Source organism: Hyaena hyaena, unplaced genomic scaffold (assembly GCF_003009895.1).
Source record: "Hyaena hyaena isolate Hyena2069 unplaced genomic scaffold, ASM300989v1 scaffold_334, whole genome shotgun sequence".
In the NCBI taxonomy this organism is placed as follows: domain Eukaryota; kingdom Metazoa; phylum Chordata; class Mammalia; order Carnivora; family Hyaenidae; genus Hyaena; species Hyaena hyaena.
Genome location: NW_024080967.1, coordinates 84426 through 94210, shown reverse-complemented (window position 1 = coordinate 94210; position 9785 = coordinate 84426). Strand labels below are relative to the sequence as shown.

The 9785-nt window shown below is 39.7% G+C and overlaps 1 long non-coding RNA gene across 1 annotated transcript; it reads right to left on the bottom strand.

Moving 5' to 3' along the window:
- Positions 1–369: 369 nt before the first annotated feature.
- On the bottom strand, positions 370–2561 carry LOC120243264. Its single transcript, XR_005531263.1, has 2 exons — positions 2457–2561; positions 370–683 (listed from the first exon to the last, which is right to left on the bottom strand). It is a non-coding gene; the product is annotated as an uncharacterized LOC120243264 (long non-coding RNA).
- Between the last annotated feature and the right edge of the window lie 7224 nt (positions 2562–9785).

Here is a 9785-nt window from a genome sequence, read left to right as displayed (position 1 = left end):
GCTCCGCCAGGGAGGTCCAAGGTTTTATTGCCTGAGAACTGTATAACCCACTGCCAAAGGGGAAACGGGCTCCACCCTACCTGCTCGAATGAAAGCTGCAAAAGCAAAGGACAAGCGGAGAAACCATTAGGAAATCTTTGTCTAAAATGTAGAAACAGCATGAATGCTCCCTGTTATCTTTCACAGGCTGGCCCCCCACACTTGCGGCTCTGAGACAAGCAGCATCATGTCCACAGTGCTGGAAAAGACATTTTGCATACTCTTGTAAAATCTTGAAAATTTGGCTTGCATTTGCTTCTACCCAGATCTTGGAAGATTTTTTTTTTAATCACTGCATGCTTTCAAGAGCAATTTATCTTAGAGCTCTGGTTAATTTTATCGTTTATTAGAAGTCTAAGGTTTTATGGTGAAACTGAGTGTGGGCAAGAGTTAAGAGCTGGAGGAAGGAGGGGGCTGGCTGACTGTGCTGCAGGAAGCTAGATGTGGCAGAGACATGCATTTTTAGCCTTCATGAATTTCATCTTGATTTGAAGGGTGTCTGGGTCTGAGAGGGCCACATATACTCTGAGTAGGATTATCTACAGCAAATGACAGCATAGTGTGTGATGGCCTCGGACTGTTTTTATTATGTTGTTCTGAAGTATTTTTCACCCACTGCAATTTACTTTCCGTGAAATTGATATCTGTGAATAAAATGTAATAGATCAGAATAAAGGCAGCGACAATTACACTGATTAAAATGGAATCCCATTATGTGTATTCTCTTTGGAAACCCAGCATCCTCTGGTAAAGGAGAGCAAATCAAGCAAGGTATGTCTCAACTATTCTTAGTTCCACCTTAGCTCTTATATGTAGACTGCTTGGGACTAGGTAGGGGACGGAGTTTTGCCATTAACAAAACAGAAATCTAAAGAGATATTTTCTAAGATTCTTCTGCATAAGAAGGACTTGGGAATGGCTCAATAAAACAGAAAAGATATCCTGTATAAGCAGGCTGGACAGGGCTTTTTAATCAGTAATTTTTTAAAATTAATAAACTTTATTTCCTTAGAGCAGTTTTAGGTTCATAGGAAAATTGAGCAGAGAGTACAGAGTTCCTATGTATTCCCCGCCCCGCCCTCTGCAGCCCTCCTCCCCACTATCAACATCCCCTACCAGAGGGGTACATTTGGTACAGTGGTTGAACATGGACACATCATTATCATCAAAAGTCCATAGTTTAGGGGTGTCTGGGTGTCTCAGTCGGTTACACGGCCGACTTTGGCTCAGGTCATGATCTCATGGTTCACGAGTTTGAGCCCCTCATTGGGCTCTGGGCTGACAGCTCAGAGCCTTGAGCCTGCTTGGGATTCTATGTCTCCCTCTCTCTCTGCCCTCCTCTACTCATGCTCTGTCTTTCAAAAATAAACGTTAAAAAAAAAAGTCCATATTTTACATTACGCGTTCTCTCTTGATGGTGTACATTCTATGGGATTGGACAAATGTATAATGATATATTATCCACTGTTGAAGTATCACACAGGATGCTTTTATTGCCCTAAAACTTCTCTGTTCTGCCTTTTCATCCCTCTCTCTTCCCTGGCATCCACTGCTCTTTTTACTGTCTGCATCATTTTGCCCTTTCCATAACGTCATATAGTTGGAATCCCACAAAACACAGACTTTTAAGCTTGGATTCTTTCACTTAGTAATACACATTTAGGGTTTTTTTCCATGTGTTTTCATGACTTGACAGCTTATTTCTTTTTAGTGCTGAATAATATTCTGCTGTCTGGATGCAGTTATTTAATTTCAAATTAAGTATTCTGCTGAAATGGAAGAAATAGAAATGTGGGTTGTGCTATTGTGGGCAGAAAACAGACTTAACTAAACTATCTGTATCAGTGAAAGGCAAATGAATGAGGCCATGCCATTTTTCTTGGTAGGACAGCATTGAGGTTTCTGTGACAGAGAACACTCATTCTTCTGGGAGTTTCTGCATGATCACGGTGGAATCCCATTCTATGGAGTTCTTTAAATTGTTTGGACCATATTTGTTAGTGGAGACAGAGCTTCCTACTTGACCACAGCACACTGGATTCTCCATTAGATTTTTCAGTGAAGAGAGAGCTTTCTATTGAAAGAAAATTCCCAGAAGCCAGGTCTTATCACTTGAAGAATTTGCATGTCATTAATGTGCCATCATACTCTAGAATGCTGGGTATTGTTTTCCCATAAAGGACAGTTCCATACTGATAAATTTTAGCTTTTTTTGCTTTTGTTGGTTAACTTAAAGGAAACCTTTTCTCCTTTTGATTAGATCATCAGAGAAGAAAACAAGTTTCACATAAAATGCAAAACAGACACGGAAGAGATATTTAAAGTTAGTATGAGGATATTAAGTTTTGGGGCCATTAAACGAATCCATTAATTATATAACCATGGTGTGGGATAAATCAGAGGAAGGAGATGATTACCACGTTTCCAATCCTGTTGGATTTAGGAGAGTTGGCTTTGAGCATTTTCCAGCTTGATGCTGAATGTCACAAGGAGACACGTGGGTTTTGCTGTTTGTTAATGAGATGTTGTTAGCATTCAGTTGAGTACTAACACAGAAGAGCTGGTGCTGCTGACTCAATGCAGTAAACATTTGACTCATTGTGACAGAACATCTTTTCATGATGAAGGGCACCACCTGCCAGAGGGAGGGCCAAAGACTGATTTATAGTCCCTAAAGCATCAACACTGATGAAATTCGGATGCCCTTGCAATGCTTGCCCCCTCCGCAATGCCAGGTTGGACGTCGCTTGTCCCAGCTCATGATGTTCAGTGCAGGAATGCTTTTACCCTGATGTTGGACTCAATGCCCCCTTTCCAAACTCCTAGACCCTCAATTCTTCTGTTTTGAACTGAAGAAGATGTTTTATTCCAAAATTGATTTCTATTAGGCTTTATAACCAGGGCATGTAGAACTTCTAGAATAGACGATGAAGAAATATTATCTGTCTAAACATGAAGAGAGGCAAGAGTCCATCAACAGTCACTTTGGATTAAGCTCTTACCATATGACAGGCACTGAGTAAGGTACTGAGGATATATAGATGAATACGGCACAACTCTTAAACGAGAGAAGTTGATAGTAAGTGTGGTAGAAAGTCATTTAAACAAATGCTTATGGTACAGCCTGATGTAGGCAACAGTATAAACACCAGAGTATTAAACTTTTTGGAGGACTCATGGGGGTGTGTGTCATGGAAGGTTCCATTTAGTTCACTAGGTGGTGGACAAAAGGACGGGGGAGGGGGCATTCTAGGCAGAAAGCATCACATGTTCAAGGCACAGAAGTATGGTATCTTATAGTGATTAGAAATGCATTTTTGCCAGAGCATAAAGATGAGAAGGTGAGGCTAGGACAGCTCTGTGGCTGGAGATCCAGGTAAAAGCCACACCAGGAAGCAGCTTTATGTCATTAAGGAGCTTGTGTTTATCTTGTAGTTATAGGGACACACTAAAGGGATCCATCAACAGAGTGACTTGGCTCCCCTATATTTTAGAGAGACAGTTGTGAGCATCACAGAAGCTGATTTAGGGAAGGACAAGATTGACAGAGGGAGGCCAGTTAGGAAGTTGTCAGCACATTTCAGGTAAGAGATGGTAGCTTCTGTGAGTAAGAAGACCGAAGAGGTGAAACGCACAGGAGGATGGCGTTCAATGGGAAATGGATGGAACTTGAAGATCTGGTGAATGTGGGGCATGAGGGGGAAATCTGGATGACTCCCAGCTCTCTGCCATGCAGAAACAGTCACTGCCACACTGAAGCCACAAGTGAGGTGGAGAATACATGGAGAGAAGCAGAATTTGTGAGTTGTGTGGTAAGGTGGTAAATATGGTGGCATTAAGAATAAAGAATTTGGGGCTGGGCAATCTGCATTTGGGGGATCTAGGGGCAGTAGATGGAAGAGTCCAGTAGACAGTGGGATGTGAGCATCTCAGCTGGAAAGTCAGGTTGGCATACCTCATTGGGACCCCCAGGTCTAGGTGTTTTGTTCTTTGAAAACCAAAAAGATATAGCAGTTCCCCCTTATCTGCCTTTTGGTTCCATGGTTTCAGTTTCTGAGTTAATCACAGTCCATAAGCAGATGATTCTTCTTCTGACATATCATCTGTAGGTCAATAGTAGCCTAACGCTGTGTCATAATGCCTAGATCATTCACCTCACCTCATGTCACCATGTAGGTATTTTATCATCTCATATCACCACAAGGAGGAGGGTAGATGCAGAGTAATATCTTGATGGGGGGGAGAGAGTGCATTCACATTACTTTTACTACAGTATGTTATGCTTATTCAGTTTTATTATTAGTTATTGTTACTCTGTGCCTAACTGATAAATTAAACTTTATCACAGGTATGTGTGTATAGGAAAAAATACATACTAGATAGTTGCGAATGGCATATCAGATAAAGGACTAGTATCTAAAATCTATAAGGAACTTACCAAACTCCACACTCGTAAAACAAGTAATCCAGTAAAGACATGGGGCAGAAGACATGAACAGACACTTCTCCAAAGAGGACATCCAGATGGCCAACAGACACATGAAATGATGCTCAGCATCCCTCCTCATCAGGGAAATGCAGATCAAAACCACACTGAGATACCACCTCACACCAGTCAGAGTGGCTAAAATGAACAAATCAGAGACTATAGATGCTGGTGAGGATGTGGAGAAACGGGCACCCTTCTACACTGTTGGTGGGAATGTAAACTGATGCAGCCCCTCTGGAAAACAGTGTGGAAATTCCTCAAAAAATTAACAATAGAACTCCCCTATGACCCAGCAATAGCACTGCTAGGAATTTACCCAAGGGATACAGGGGTGCTGATGCATAGGGGCACATGTACTCCAATGTTCATAGCAGCACTCTCCACAATAGCCAAATCATGGAAAGAGCCTAAGTGTCCATAAACTACGAATGGATCAAGAAGATGTGGTTTATATATACCATGGAATACTACAAGGCAATGAGAAAGAATGAAATCTGGCCATGTGTAGCAACATGGATGGACCTTGAGGGTGTTATGCTGAGCGAAATAAGTCAGGCAGAGAAGGACAGATGCCATATGTTTGCACGTATAGGTGGATTAGGAGGAACTTAATGGAGGACCATGGGGGAGAAGGGGAAAAATAGTTGGGGAGAGGGAGGGAGGCAAACCATGAGAGACTCTTGAATGCCGAGAACAAACTGAGGGCTGATGGGGGAGGGGGAGAGGCAAAGGGGGGGTGATTGGCATGGAGGAGGGAACTTGTTGGGATGAGCACTGGGTGTTATATGGAAACCAACTTGAAAATAAACTATTTAAGAAAAAAAAAGAAGAAACATACTATATATAGGGTTTGGTACTATCTGTGTTTCCAGATATCCCCTGGGTGTCTTGGAACATATCCCTGGAGATAAGGGTCTTCTTTATATTAAAACATAGGTAGTTGATGCTACTTGTCAGGAGTCCAGCTTCCCAGGGTCCTTGTTTCTAAAAGATGTGTTATTCCAAATGATGCTTAAAAATTTCATTTCAGTTTTTAAGTGTTTGTGGATAAGACAAACATCTGTTTCTAGTCCTGTTCTTTACCTCCTCTTCTTGCAGGGGAGAATATTGACAGCACCTGCTTTGAATCAAGCAGAGTCATGCCTCCTTGTCTAATATTCCCACTTGATCTTATCTTTGTCTGCTTCTCTCATCCTGCTCCAGTAATCACAATAAATGCATCACCTGTCTTGCTTTATCTACCTCCCATGGCAACTGACTGCAGTGAGTGCTTTTTAGCTCCATTCTAAAGATGAGCAAATAGGCTGAGATGAGCGAAGTGAATTGTCTGTTGACAAGCATAGCTGGAATTTGCAGAGCTGGGATTTGAACATGACAGATTCCAATGCCTATATTCTGAATCATTGACTTCTATTGACACTTCTTTTTCTCCTGATTTATTTCAGTAAGTCAAAGGCAAAGTTTTGATGTTTTCAATAACATTCACTTAACATCCCATGAAGTTAAAAAAATGAACAAAGAGGGGGAGCCTGGGTGGCTCAGTCAGTTAAGCATTTGACTTTGGCTCAGGTCAGGATCTCACGGTTCATGGGTTTGAGTCCTGTATCAGGCTCTGTGATGATGCTGTAAAGCTTGGGGCTTGCTTCAGATTCTGTGTCTCCCTCTCTTTCTGCCCCTCCCCCGCTCATGCTCTCTCTCTCTGTCTCTCAAAAATAAACATTAAAAAATGTTTTTAATTTTAAAAACTTAAAAAATAAGTGAAGAAATACAATTCAACACAGCCCTAACACTTTTTTTTTTTTCAATACTTCATTGATAGTACAAAGGTCTATAAGATACTTGGAAATAGTTCATCATTTAGACTGGTCCAGGATAATGTTTCTACTTATGTAAAAAAAGACTAGGGCCTCATTCTGAGATCCATTAGCTGGAACCATCTCCAATTGCCAACATTATTGTGAGGCCTCTGAGGGGAGGCAGTGGAATGCATTTGAGGGAGCATGAGGTGGGAGATCTGGAAGCCTCGAGCTCTGTCTAGCTCCAGCTCTGTGTGCCTTTGGGCAATCACTTCACCTGGCCTACGATTCCTTTTCCGTTAATGAGTGGTTTGTATTACATCAGTAATTCCCAAACTTTTCGAAGCAACAGACTCCCTTCCTTCTGATGATACCTTGAAAGGAAGCCCAATATAAAAGTCAGATAAGGGACAGAATGCTTGCTTGAAAAAGAATGAAGGTACGTGAGACCACAGCTTGAAAACCATTGAACTGGATGGTCTCTAATAGAAGTTTTAATATTACTGATTAGACCTTAATCAAGGACAGGGTGGTATTTTGTTTTCTGATAGTGTTACTATTATTTAAAATTTTAGAAGATTGAAATATATTTGTTGTATACCACTGTATAAATTGAAGTACAACATATCTTAACTCGATATATTTATATATTGTAATATGATTCCCACTGTAGTGATAATAAGCATCTCTATCACTTTACATAAGAATTATCATTTCTTGGGGCTCCTGGGTGGCTCAGTCGGTTGGGCGTCTGACTTTAGCTCTGGTCATGATATCACAGTTCATGGGTTCGGAGCCCCATGTCAGGCTCTGTGCTGACAGCTCAGAGCCTGGAGCCTGCTTCAGATTCTGTGTCTCCCTCTCTCTGCTCCTCCCCTGCTCACGCTCGTCTCTGTCTCTCAAAAATGAATAAACGTTAAAAAAAAAGAATTACCATTTCTTTTTAGTGGTTGGAATAATTAAGTTCTAGTCTCTTAGCAAGTTTGATGATTACAATATAGTATTGTTGCCTACATTTACTATACTGTATGTATTAGATGTCTCATTAGGCCTCATTTATGACTTTTAAGTACTTAAAATATCTTTCCTGACTTTTTAGGTATTATTAACAAATAATAAACTGCACATATTTAGAGTATAATATTTGATGAGTTTTGACCTCTGTCTACATCCATGGAAGCATCACTACAATCAAGATCAACATGTCCATCACCTTCAAAACTTCCCGGGTCATCCTTCCTACTATATGCCACACTGAACTGTTATTACCATCAGAGATTAGTTTGCATTTATAGAACTGAATATAAATAGATGCTCATTTTAGGTCTGGTTTCTTTCACTCAGCTTGATTACTTTGAGATTTATCTACAGAGTGTCTATCTGTAGTTTCTTTCTTTTTATTGCCAAACGGTATTCCATTGTATGTATATTCTGGTGTATCTATTCATCTGTTGGTGCACATTTTGTATATTTCTAGTTTTTAACTATTAAAGTAAAGCTGTTGTAAACATTTAGGCACTGTGTGGGCATATGCTTTCTTTTCTCTTGGGGCAATATCTAGGACTGGAATGCCTGGGTCGTATGGGCCATGTATGTTTAACTTTCTATGAAACTGCAAAAGTGTTTTCCAAAGCAGTTGTACTGTTTTACATTTTTTACTGGCAATAATGAAGATTCCTGTTCCTCCGTATCTTTCTAGCACTTGCTGTGATCAGAGTTGTTAATTTTAGTCATGCTGACAGATGCAGAGTGCTACCTTATTGTGGTCTTAGATTGCATTATTGTAACAAGTAATGATGTCGAGTATCTTTTCCTGAGCTTATTTGCCATCTCTATAACTTCTCGGGTGAAGTGTCTGTTCAAATAAGGTCTATTTTTAAAACTTAGTTTGTTTTCTTATTATTGAGTATAGAGAGTTATTTATGTATTCTTGCCACATGTCCTTTGTCAGATACATGTTTTGTAGATATTTTCTCCGAGTGTGGCTTGTTTTTTCATTCTCTAAACAGGCTCTTTAAAAGAACAGACATTTAAAATTTTGATGATGTTGAATTTGTCATTATTTTCTTCTATAGAGATGCTTTTGATATTGTATCTAATTTGTACATTTAGTACTATAAATTTTCTTATAAGTCAGGCTTCAGAGGGACCCCACAAATATTGATATGTCCTCATTTTCATTCCACTGATAATACTTTCTAATTTCCCTTTTGATTTCTTCTGTGACCCACAGGCTACTTAGAAATGTATTATTTAATTTTCTAATAGTTGTAGATATTCAATGTAATTTGTGTTATTGATTTCTAATTTAATTCCATTCTGGTCAGAGAATATCCTTTGCATGAATTCAAACCTCTTTATTTACTGAGACTTGTTTTATGGCCCAGAATATAATCTATTTTGGACAGTTTTCTTGTATCCTTGAAAAGAATGTATATTTGTTATTGTTTGGTAGACTGCTTTATAAATGTCAACTAGCTCAGGTTTGTTGACGGTGTTACTAAGTCTTTAATAACCTCACTGATTTTCTGTCTGCCTGTTTTTATCAACTATTGAGATGTGTATAGAAATCTCTCTAATTATGAATAGTCTGTTTATCTCTGCAGTTTTTGTTTCATGCTGAAGCCCTGTTATTAGATGCATAAATGTCTATATACACCTCTCTATGATTTGACCCCTTTGTTATTGTGAAGCAACTTCTTTATCTCTAGTAGTAATTTTTTGCTCTGAAGTCTCCTTTCTTCTGATTTGTGTTAGCATTTTTCAATCCTTTCTTTTTAACCTGTGTGTGTCTTTATATTTAAAGTGCATTTTGTGGGGCACATTGGTGGCTCAGTCAGTGAAGTGTCCAACTTCACCTCAGGTCATGATCTTACAGTTCGTGACTTCAAGCCCTCAATTGGGCTCTGTGCTAACAGCTGGTGGCCTGGAGCCTGCTTTGGATTCCGTGTCTTCCTCTCTCTCTGCCCCTCCCTTGCTTATGCTCTGTCTCTCTCAAAAATAAATGAACATTAACAATTTAAAAAAATACAGTACTTTCTTGTAGGGGCATCAAATTGTGTGTGTGTGTGTGTGTGTGTGTGTTTTAATCTAATCCAACAGTCATTGTCCTTTAATTGGGGTATTTTGACCATTTGCATGTAATGTGACTATGGATATAATTATTTTTTTAAATAGTTTATTTATTTTTGAGACAGAGCATGAGCGGGGGAGGGGCAGAGAGAGAGACACACACAGAATCTGAAACAGGCTCCAGGTTCTGAGCTGCCAGCACAGAATCCGACGCGGGGCTCGAATCCATGAACTGCGAGATCTTTGAACTGAGCCAAAGTCAGATGCCTAACCAGCTGAACCACCCAGGTGCCCTAATTAGGTTTAAATCTATATTTTTGCTGTTTGTCTTATCCATTCTTTGTTTCCTTTGTCCTTCTTTTCTGCCTTTTGAACTAACCAAATATTTT